Below are 11101 nucleotides of genomic sequence, written 5' to 3' on the forward strand. Positions count from 1 at the left end.
CTAACAAAACAGAAGCCGACTCACAGACACAAGGACTGATGGCCGCCCGAGGGGAGATGGTGGAAAAGGCGGAGGGAGGGAGAAGTTCAGGTGGGCGGTTAATTCCTCTCCAACCCGAAGCAGCAAGAGGCCATGGAGAGAGAACCACGTCGCCTGTCCCCTTGCCACCTGCTCCCTCCGACGCAGTTCTCAGCGTCTCGCTCTCAAACGTCTGCTTCTGGCTAGTGGCCAGGCGCTCACTCACGTGGATTTCCCAAAAACAAAGGCAGCATCAACCCATTTTAATTATATATATATATATATATATATATATATATATATATATATATATATATTAAATTCACTCTACAGCTCCCAGCACAGGGCCCAGCGGTTGGCCAGGGCCCAGCCAGACATTGCTTCCCTCTCCTGCTCTCCCGGGCTGAGCAGGTCCTGGCTGTGTCCCCCCCAAACCAGAGAAGCAGCCACCCTGTCTCCTGCGGTCGAGGCCAGCGAGGCAGGACAGGGGACCGCAGAGCGTGATGAAGGCGTGATGAAGGAGGCCGGTGATGAAGGAGGCCGGTCGCAGCGCCCTGGAGTGTCGCCGTGCCACTATCAGTCAGCTTCAGCCGCGTGCCAGCACGCTATAAATAGCCTCAGGGGTGACCTTGCAGAGGGCTCTGCTCTGGGGACTCTGCAAAGGACACTGGACTGCCCGGGCAGTTTATTTATATCCTAGGTCCTAGGCAGGAAGAGAATTTATGTTCTTGAAAATAAAGATCGTATGTATTTGTATATATCTATCCAGGTATTTGCCTGTAAATAAAATTTATATGTACCTCCTGGGGGATGCAATGCCCCCAGCGGAGTCTGCATCCATATATATATGTATTTTATTGGTTTCAAAAAGGAAGGGAGAGGGAGAGAGAGGGAGAAATATCAATGATGAGAATTATTGACTGGCTGCCTCCCGCACGTCCCGAATCGGGGATCGAGCACACAACCGGGGCATGTGCCCAGACCGGGAATCGAACCGTGACCTCCTGGTTCATAGGTTGATGCTCAACCACGGAACCACGCCGGCCAGGCAGTCCCGGCTTTTAGATCAGGGCGAGATTTCCTTCGCGTGGAATTCCGGCGTCCGTATCAGCGAGCCTGCCAGGACACCGTCTCCCAGGGATGCACACGCCCTCCAGGGTTTGCACGGAAATTAGATTTTAGGAGAACAAAGTGGCAGAGGCTGCAGGAGGCGGGACCCCTCTCGGTTACTCGTCTGCCCAGGAATTAATTTCTTCCCCAGCGCAATGGGAAGGAAGGGGTTGTGTTCATTCATATATCGCCTGCCTGTTCCCGAGGATGATTTTTTTTTAATTGATTTTTTTACAGAGAGGAAGGGAGAGGGATAGAGAGTTAGAAACATCGATGAGAGAGAAACATCGATCAGCTGCCTCCTGCACACCTCCCACTGGGGATGTGACCGCAACCAAGGTACGTGCCCTTGACCGGAATCGAACCCGGGACCCTTCAGTCCACAGGCCGACACTCTATCCACTGAGCCAAACCGGTTTTGGCACCGAGGATGATTTTGATGGCTCTCTAGCAGGAGACTGGATCCGGGAGGGAGATTTAATATCATCCCTAGAGCTGGCATCTGAGTGCCACAGACCACGCCACCCTGAGTGATCGTCACCCAACAAACACGAGTGGGCGGAGGGGCTGTCCCAGCAAGTCCTGGTGGCCAGATCCCCGCTGGCCGAGTCCCGAGGGACGCCCTGCCCGGCCTCACTCCCCACCAGGGACCTGAGGAAGATATTTTGGTCTCCAGCTAACGCCAGGTTCCCCTCACGTCCTTCTCCCATTTTCCACCCAAGGCACAAATCATACATGTCTAGAAAAACCATGTCAAGCCCTAGCCGGTTTGCATCAGTGGATAGAGGGTCAGCCTGCAGACTGAAGGGTCCCAGGTTCAATTCCCGGTCAAGGGCACATGCCCCGATTGCAGGCTCCATCCCCAGTGGGGGGCGTGTAGGAGGCAGCCGATTCATGATTCTCTCTCATCATTGATGTTTCTATCTCTCCCTCTCCCTCTCCCTCTCCCTGCCTCTCTGAAAAATATATTAAAAAGAAAAAACAAACAAACAAACAAAAAAAAAACAACACAGTTCAAAGCCGAGCACAGGAAGCACACACTGTCCTCTGTGGCAAATCTGATTTATCTGTGACGCATTCGGGGGCCTCAGAAATACCAAGCGAAGAAATCTCACCCAGCACCTCGTTTTCAACTGTTGGTTATTTTTCGTGTAGACACAGGAATTACAGCTCGGTGGAATTCAGAAAATCATATTGAACCCTCCTTTAGATTCAATTGGAATCAATTCAGTGAAACGTGAATGCGTGGCCAGGCTTGCCGAGGGAATTACCCAAGATTTCAAACAGAAGGCATCCGACAGTGTCTCCGTGCCCAGCGGGTATCAAACCCGCCTCCTCCGCAGGTACCGGCACTGTTTTCTTCAGCTCTGACGGAGGAACCAGCACAGCATCCCCGGGAGAGCATGGCCAGGGAGGCAGGCACTTGTCCGCCCGCCAGTCAGTTCTTTATCCGGCAGGTACCCCGGGGAGCCAGGCGCCGGCCAGCCCCGGGAGACTCAGCGGCCAACAGTCCACACGCTCTCTCCCTGCAGCTCAGAGTCCAGAGGGAGAAGCTGATGGGAACCGAGAAGACACAGATGAGAAGCTGTAACCTGCTGTGGGCTGTGCAGGGCAGGGGGGACGGGTGTCAGCAGGGCTCAGTGGTGGAGCATCGACCTATGAACCAGGAGGTCACAGTTTGATTCCCGGTCAGGGCACATGCCTGGATTGCGGGCTCGATCCCCAGGGTGGGGCGTGCAGGAGGCAGCCGATCCATGGTTCTCTTTCATCATGGATGTTTCTCTCTCTCTCCCTCTCCCGTCCTCTCTGAAATCAATACAAACATATTTAAAAACAACCACAAAAAAAACAGACAAAAAGCCTCTGATGGACGGAGCGCAGGTCAGACACCCGGGATGGAAGTTTCTGTCCTTCCACCGACCAGCTCTGTGGCTTTGAGCAAATGTTGTCTCTGTAGTTTCCATTTTCCAGGCCCAGAACGAGGCAGCTCATGTTCCTTTTCGTTCTAACGCACGATCGTTCCCAAATTCCCACCTCGGGGGGGTCTCCCTCAGGCCTGTGCTCCCCAGGGCTTCCCCGCATCAGCCCCCACTGCAACGGCTGGCACTGAACGCCCGGAGCCCCCGTGCACGCCACCTGGAGGGCAATGTTGCTGTTGGGACACGGGAAACCGCTCCTTTCTCCTCCCACCTCATCTGTGCTCCCGACTTGCTTGTCTTGTTTAGTTCTTTTCCTTGCTTCTGAGGTCCATTAATTAAATAACAAATTAAAAAAAAACACTAACAGCTTTCTTCATTGTCATAGCTTCTGTCTTCACTCAGAAAAATGCTGAGCACGCCGAAAGCTAACCAAGTGCTTGTTTTTGCAATTCAGTGACGCTGGCTGTCTTTTCTTTTCTTTCTTTCTTTTTTTTGACAGGATGGTGAAATCCTTTATTTATTTTATTTATTTTTTTAATATCTCAAGAAAAACTATCCTATCTAATAAAAGAGTAATATGCAGATTGACCGTCACTCCAACACACAACATGGCTGCCCCCATGTGGTCAAAGATCCTGCCCCCATGTGGACACAAGATGGCCAGCAGGGGAGGGCAGTTGGGAGGGACCAGGCCGGCAGAGGAGGGAAGTTGGAGGCAAACAGGCTGGCAGGGGAGCAGTTAGACATCAATCAGGCTGGCAGTGGAGTGGTTAGGGGGTGATCAGGCTGGCAGGCAGAAGCGGTTAGGGGCAATCAGGAATGCAAGCAGGCAGGTGAGCAGTTGGGATCCAGCAGTCCTGGATTGTGAGAGGGATGTCTGACTGCCCGTTTAGGCCCGATCTCACCGGACATCCCTCGAGGGGTCCCAGATTGGAGAGGGTGCAGGCTGGGCTGAGGGACAACCCCCATGCACGAATTTCGTGCACCGGGCCTCTAGTTTTAAATATAATAATGTTACATGCAAAGAACAGCAATTACTCAAGAAAAACGATCTTGCCCTAGCCAGTTTGGCTCACTGGATGGAGCGTCAGCCTGCAGCTGAAGGGTCCCAGGTTCAATTCCGGTCGAGGGCATGTACCTTGGTTGCGGGCACATCCCCAGTGGGGGTTGTGCAGGAGGCAGCTGATCGATGTTTCTCTCTCATCGATGTTTCTAACTCTCTATCCCTCTCCCTTCCTCTCTGTAAAAATCAACAAAATATATTTAAAAAAAAAAAGAAAAACAATCTTAAGTATAATAATATTACATGCAATAAACATTAATATTTCAAGAAAAAAGGGATTTTAAGTATAATAATATTACCAAAAACTATACTAACATAGTATGATATCACACGAGTTGTAGGAAATATTAAAAATCTGCAAATTGCAGGATTACTTCTATTATATTCTAAAATATTTTCCCCCTCTGGCTCTGTTTATGTTGTTCATTGTATCCCACACATGAGTGACATCATGTGATGTTTATCTTTCTCTGACTGGCTTATCTCGCTCAGCATGATGCTCTCCAGGTCCATCCATGCCGTTGCAAACCCTAAGAGTCCCTTCTCTTTCACAGCAGCGTCGTACTCTATGGTGTGGCTGTAACGCTGGCTGCCTTTTCCACGACCCTCGAGTGGCTGAATGCCAGCCACAGAGATGTCAGGATTTAGTTTTGATTGGAAACATCGGTCCGCGGCCTGGGCCAAAGCCTACAGAGTCTGACTTGACGGCCCCAGGTGAGGGGCCCGAGAAGGAGGACTGGGACCTAAGGACCTGGGATGGGGACATCCGGGTCATGTGATCGAGAGCCTCTGGGTCATGTGCTGGAGAGCCTCCGGGTCATGTGCTGGAGAGCCTTCGAGTCATGTGATCGAGAGCCTCCGGGTCATGTGCTGGAGAGCCTTCGAGTCATGTGATCGAGAGCCTCCGGGTCATGTGCTGGAGAGCCTTCGAGTCATGTGATCGAGAGCCTCTGGGTCATGTGCTGGAGAGCCTTTGAGGCATGTGATCGAGAGCCTCCGGGTCATGTGCTGGAGAGCCTTCGAGTCATGTGATCGAGAGCCTCCGGGTCACGTGCTGGAGAGCCTTCGAGTCATGTGATTGAGAGCCTCTGGGTCATGTGCTGGAGGGCCTTCGAGTCATGTGATCGAGAGCCTCTGGGTCATGTGCTGGAGGGCCTTTGAGGCATGTGATCGAGAGCCCCCGGGTCATGTGCTAGAGAGCCTTTGAGTCATGTGATCAAGAGCCTCTGGGTGATGTGCTGGAGGGCCTTTGAGTCATGTGATCAAGAGCCTCCGGGTCATGTGCTCGAGAGCCTTCGATCCTCAGACACCCTGGACCCTCTAAGCTTGTGGAAGGGACCCACTCCCCCTGCTAACGTGCAGCCCCCACCCCTTGCCTCCGGGACCAAAGCCATGCAGGGGTCAAGCCGGGCAGGCGCTTTGCACAATGACCCCTGCCCTTCCCAATATTTCCTCCCCCAGCTTCCCAGCCTCGCTTCTTAAAGGGACAGAGTCATGGACATGTGTTAGGGTTTGCAGACCATGCAGTCTCTGTCCTAACTACTCCCCTCTTCTGCTGTGTCCCCCAAAGCAGCTTAGACAACATGTACGCGCACGGAGCGATTCCAACAAGACCTTTTTTTTGCAAAAAGAAATACACGGGCAGCCGTGGTTTACCTACGGGGCCCCGTGGTGGGCCGACTCCTGTTCCAGGGCCACGGAACCTCGCGAACGTGCGCCAGCGTGGCCCGGAAGGCTCACCTGGGAATGAGTCCTGAGCGTACCGGACTGGGAGTGAGACTGAAGGCTGAGTAAGGAGGGCGGGGGGGATTTATGGAGACGTGGCATTCTCCCAGGCCTCGGAGTTAGCATCCTGGCAAGGACGCTGGAGCCAGCCCTAGTCTGCCCTGCCGCTGGGAAGTCCTGCTGCTCTCGAGTAAATGAGATGTCCGTGCCAGAAGGCCTTGGCAGCGAGGGGGAGGAGGATCGGCGAGGGAAGCATCCAGAAACGGGCTTCCTGTGTAAGTCCGAGAGTCCGCCGCTGCCCCGGCCGCGGGAGAGCCCCGAGGGCCGCTCCTCCCTCGTAAACGAAGAGCAGGGCGAGGCAGGGAGGCCACAGCCTGGTTAGACGCTCCCTGCGAGGGTCCCTCGAGGCTGCAGTGGGTCTGGGCGCCTGAGGGTTGGGGATGACAGGCTTCCGGAAAGGCACAGTTGGCAGCACTCCACCATCAAGAGCAAGGGGGACAGCCCGGCTGGCGTTGCTCAGTGGTTAGCGTCGACCTAGGAACCAGGAGGTCCAAGTTCCATTCCTGGTCAGGGCACATGCCCGGGTTGCAGGCTGGATCCCCAGTAGGGGGCGTGCTGGAGGCAGCCGATCCATGATTCTCTCTCATCAGTGATGTTTCTGTCTCTCTCTTCCTCTCCCTTCCTCTCTGACATCAATAAAAAACATATATATATATATATATATATATATATATATATATATTTTTATATATATTTATATATATATAAAAATATATATATATTTTAAAGCAAGGTGTACAGATCATTGTAACAGCTGGAAAGTTGCAATGGCATTTTTCTTTTTTTAAAAATATATTTTATTGATATTTTACAGAGAGGAAGGGAGAGGGATAGAGAGCTAGAAACATCGATGAGAGAGAAACATCGATCAGCTGCCTCCTGCACACCTCCCACTGGGGATGTGCCCGCAACCAAGGTACATGCCCTTGACCGGAATCGAACCCGGGACCCTTCAGTCTGCAGGCCGACGCTCTATCCACTGAGCCACACCGGTTTCGGCTGCAATGGCATTTTTCTGTTAAACTGTTGTGAAGACGTGTGAGAGATCTGCCTTGGCGAGCTGGAGAGATGAGCGAGCATTCCCCCGTCACCCGCCTGAGGAGGGCCGGGCGGGGGATGCTAAAGGTTTTCGGGGGGGCGGGGGGAGGGAGGGGGAGGAAGTAGGCGGAAACTCAAGTCAGGCGGCCCCATTGTCGTGTGGGCAGCGAGGACCAAGTGGAGGGCGGGGTGGGGCCGGCCCCAGGCCAGGTTTAGAAGAGCTGCTGCCGGAGATGCCGGGAGGTGCCCACCTGGCCAGGTGAGTGACAGCCGAGGCCCAGGCCACATGGGAGTGGGGAGCCCCCTCGCGAACAGTGTTGTGGGTTTCTCTGGCCAAGTGTCCAGCCGGGGAGCTGGGTGGGAAGGAGCGGGGGCGGGAGCGGCACATGGAGATGGTCAGAGCGCAAGGGTGTGAGGGAGGGGTGCCGCGGCTGGTCCTGTCGTTCCTCTGTGAGTCGTGCCTGGATCCCCTCATGGGACCTGCTCCGGGGGAGGGTTTGGGGATGGGGGCCTAAGGGGGCCGAGGCCGGGCAGGCTTGTGTGTCTGCATTTGTGTGTGTGTGTGGGGTGGGGGGGTGTTGAGTTTGGTGCTTTTTCTTTTCTTTTTTTTTTTTTAATTTAATATATTTTATTGATTTTTTACAGAGAGGAAGAGAGAGGGATAGAGAGTTAGAAACATCGATGAGCCCTAACCGGTTTGGCTCAGTGGATAGAGCGTCGGCCTGTGGACTCAAGGGTCCCAGGTTCGATTCCGGTCAAGGGCATGTGCCTTGGTTGCGGGCACATCCCCAGTAGGAGGTGTGCAGGAGGCAGCTGATTAATGTTTCTCTCTCATCGATGTTTCTAGCTCTCTATCCCTCTCCCTTCCTCTCTGTAAAGGGTCAATAAAATATATTTTTTTTAAAAAAAAGAAAAAGAAACATCGATGAGAGAGAAACATCGATCAGCTGCCTCCTGCACACCTCCTACTGGGGATGTGCCCGCAACCAAGGTACATGCCCTTGACCGGAATCGAACCTGGGACCTTTCAGTCCACAGGCCGATGCTCTATCCACTGAGCCACACCGGTGAGGGCGAGTTTGGTGCTTTTTCAAGTCCTTCCGGCCCGGCCTTTCCAGAAGCTGGGAGACATGACTTACCCAATGCTGACCTGACAAATGTTGAGTGCGCACCACCTCCTGGGTTTACCCCAGGGCATCGCTGGCATTGGGGCTGCTGGAGCTGAGGTCTTAGGGGGGTTGTGGGGAGGGGGGGGGAGAAGGTTGAAATCAGCCGGGGCGATTTCTTTCTGGTTTCAGCGAGCAAACGCTGTGTGGGGTGTGTGTGTGTGTGTGTGTGTGTGTGTGTGTGTGAGCGAGCGTGCGCGCCCATACAAACACTCCTTATCATCTGACTTCGGATCTTCCTGTTTTAAGTAGGAAGCCTCCGGGATTTTCGGGTAGCTGGCATTAATAAATGATCACAGCCATCAGGCCCATGTTCCCCACTGCACTTCATAATTTTCATTATTTATTCTTTTTAAAAAATGTGTTTGTGTTGATTTTTTTTTTTTAGAGAGAGGGGGAGAGAAAGAAAGAAAAACTGATGTGAGAGAGAAACACGGCTCGGTTGCCTTCCGAGTTCACCCTGACCGGAAATCGACTGGAAACCGGGCATGTGGCCTGATCGGGGATCGAACCGGCAATCTTTCCGTGCACAGGACGCCACCCTGTCAGCAGAGCCACACCGGCCAGGGCTGCACGTTTTAGTTTTTAAAATGCTTTCCAGCCCTGGCCGGTGTTGCTCAGTGGATAGAGCGTCGGCCTGCGGACTGAAGGGTCCCGGGTTCGATTCCGGTCAAGGGCATGTACCTGGGTTGCAGGCACATCCCCAGTGGGGAGTGTGCAGGAGGCAGCTGATGGGTGTTTCTCTCTCATCGATGTTTCTGACTCTCTCTCCCTCTCCCTTCCTCTCTGTAAAAAAATCATAAAATGTATAAAATGCTTTCCAGCTGTGACTTGGCCATGGCCTGGACCGCGAGGCGGGCAGCGTGGACGGTAGAGCAGCTCGGAGGGGCACGCTGAGGTCCCCGGCTCGAATCAGTCACTGCCACACGACTAACAGCTCAGCACGTCCTGTTCTAGAACTACTCCCCTGTCATCCCAGCTCGTTCGGAGGAAAGCGTGGCGGCTTCTCTGCCGACCTGTGATTTAGAAACTCCATCTCCAGGATCAGAGTCTCTCAGACACAAGCTGTCCTTGATTGTCATGTGGCTGGGGAGTCAACGAGGCTCACCTGTCTGAAGCCATAGCCGTCCCCCCCTGCCCCCCCCCACCCCCGTAAGCAAGTAGAGAGTGTCACAAGCTGTTTTGACCAGCTTTCACTGGCCTGAGATCATTCTGTTCCTTAACATATTCACTGAGTCCTCAGAGCAGGACATGTTTTTTAAAATAGACATTTTTTATTGATTTCAGAGAGGGAGAGAGAGAGAGAGAGAGAGAGAGAGAGAGAAATATCCATGAGGAGAGAGAATCATGGATCAGCTGCCTCCTGCATGTCCCCTGCTGGGGATTGAGCCTGCAACCCGGGCCTGTGCCCTTGACCGGAATCGAACTGTGACCTCCTGGTTCATAGGTCGACACTCCACCACTGAGCCACACAGGCTGGGCCTAAGCAACATTTTGAACATAAAAGGAGGCACAGACTTCCACAGTGGGTTCGGGAATTTTCTCTGAGGCCAACATCAGAGCGAGTAAAGAGAATATTGATGCTGCCTTGACAAATAAGATTTCCAGGTAACTTCCCCCTCCCCGCCTCCACACGTTTATTTCTCTTTCTCCTCCTCTCTCACTGTCTCTCTCTCTTCCTGGTCCCTCTTTCACATTCTATTTCTCCTTTTCTTTTCTTTCTATCTCTCGACTCCTAATTCTTTCTGTGTCCACATTTCTAGCTCTTCCTCTGATCATTTTCTGTGTCTTCTTACAGTCTTTCTCTTTCACTTCCTCGACATATCTTTCCCTGTCTCACATCCATCTCCTCTCTCTTGCTGGCACGTTCTCCGTGTCTCGTGGCTTCTCTCTCACACCCTCCTCCTCCTCCTCCCCCTCCTCCTCCTCCTCCCCCTCCTCCTCCTCCCCCTCCCCCCTCCTCCTCCTCCTCCCCCTCCTCCTCCTCCTCCTCCCCCTCCTCCCCCTCCCCTCCCCCTCCTCCTCCTCCTCCCCCTCCTCTCCTCCTCCCCCTCCCCTTCCCCCTCCCCCCTCCTCCTCCTCCCCCTCCTCCTCCTCCCCCTCCTCCTCCTCCCCCTCCCCCTCCTCCTCCTCCTCCCCCTCCTCCTCCTCCTCCTCCTCCCCTCCTCCTCCTCCTCCCCCTCCTCCTCCTCCTCCCCCTGGGCCCTGGTCGGGGCACGGGCAGGAGGCAACCCATCCATGTGTCTCTCTCCCATCGATGTTTCTCTCTCTCTCTCTCTCCCTCCTTCCCCCTCCCCCTCCTCCCCCCTCCCCCTCCTCCTCCCCCTCCCCCTCCTCCTCCCCCTCCTCCTCCCCCTCCCCCTCCTCCTCCTCCTCCCCCTCCTCCTCCTCCTCCTCCCCCTCCTCCCCCTCCTCCCCCTCCTCCTCCTCCTCCCCCTCCTCCCCCTCCTCCTCCTCCTCCCCTCCCCCTCCTCCTCCTCCTCCTCCCCCTCGTCCCCCTCCTCCTCCTCCCCTCCTCCTCCTCCCCCTCCTCCTCCTCCTCCCCCTCCTCCCCCTCCTCCCCCTCCTCCTCCTCCCCCTCCTCCTCCTCCCCCTCCTCCTCCTCCTCCTCCTCCTCCTCCTCCTCCTCCTCCTCCTCCTCCCCCCTGTTTTGTTCGATCCAGGGTCACGGGAGGCCTGCTCAGAGCTGCTATCCGTCTTGCTCCCGCTTTGCTCACGGCTGCAGACACCCGGGCCTAGAACACCCCTCACTGTTCCCTCTGGGTCCTGTCTGAGAGACGCCGGCAGCAGCCATCAGGGGCAGGTATGGAGGCAGGTGGGTGGGATGGGATCAATGTCTAGACATGGCATCACGCAGCGACAAGACGGATTTTACTGTCAGACTGTCAACCACCCTGGTGTTCTGTGGCTGCTAGGTTTTGTACACAAGAGCGATGAGCTCACACGGTTTTATTGACTCGGAAGCCGCTGCGTCCCCATGACCCACGACCCAGGCAGCACGC

Source organism: Plecotus auritus, assembly GCF_963455305.1.
Source record: "Plecotus auritus genome assembly, chromosome: 14".
NCBI lineage: Eukaryota > Metazoa > Chordata > Mammalia > Chiroptera > Vespertilionidae > Plecotus > Plecotus auritus.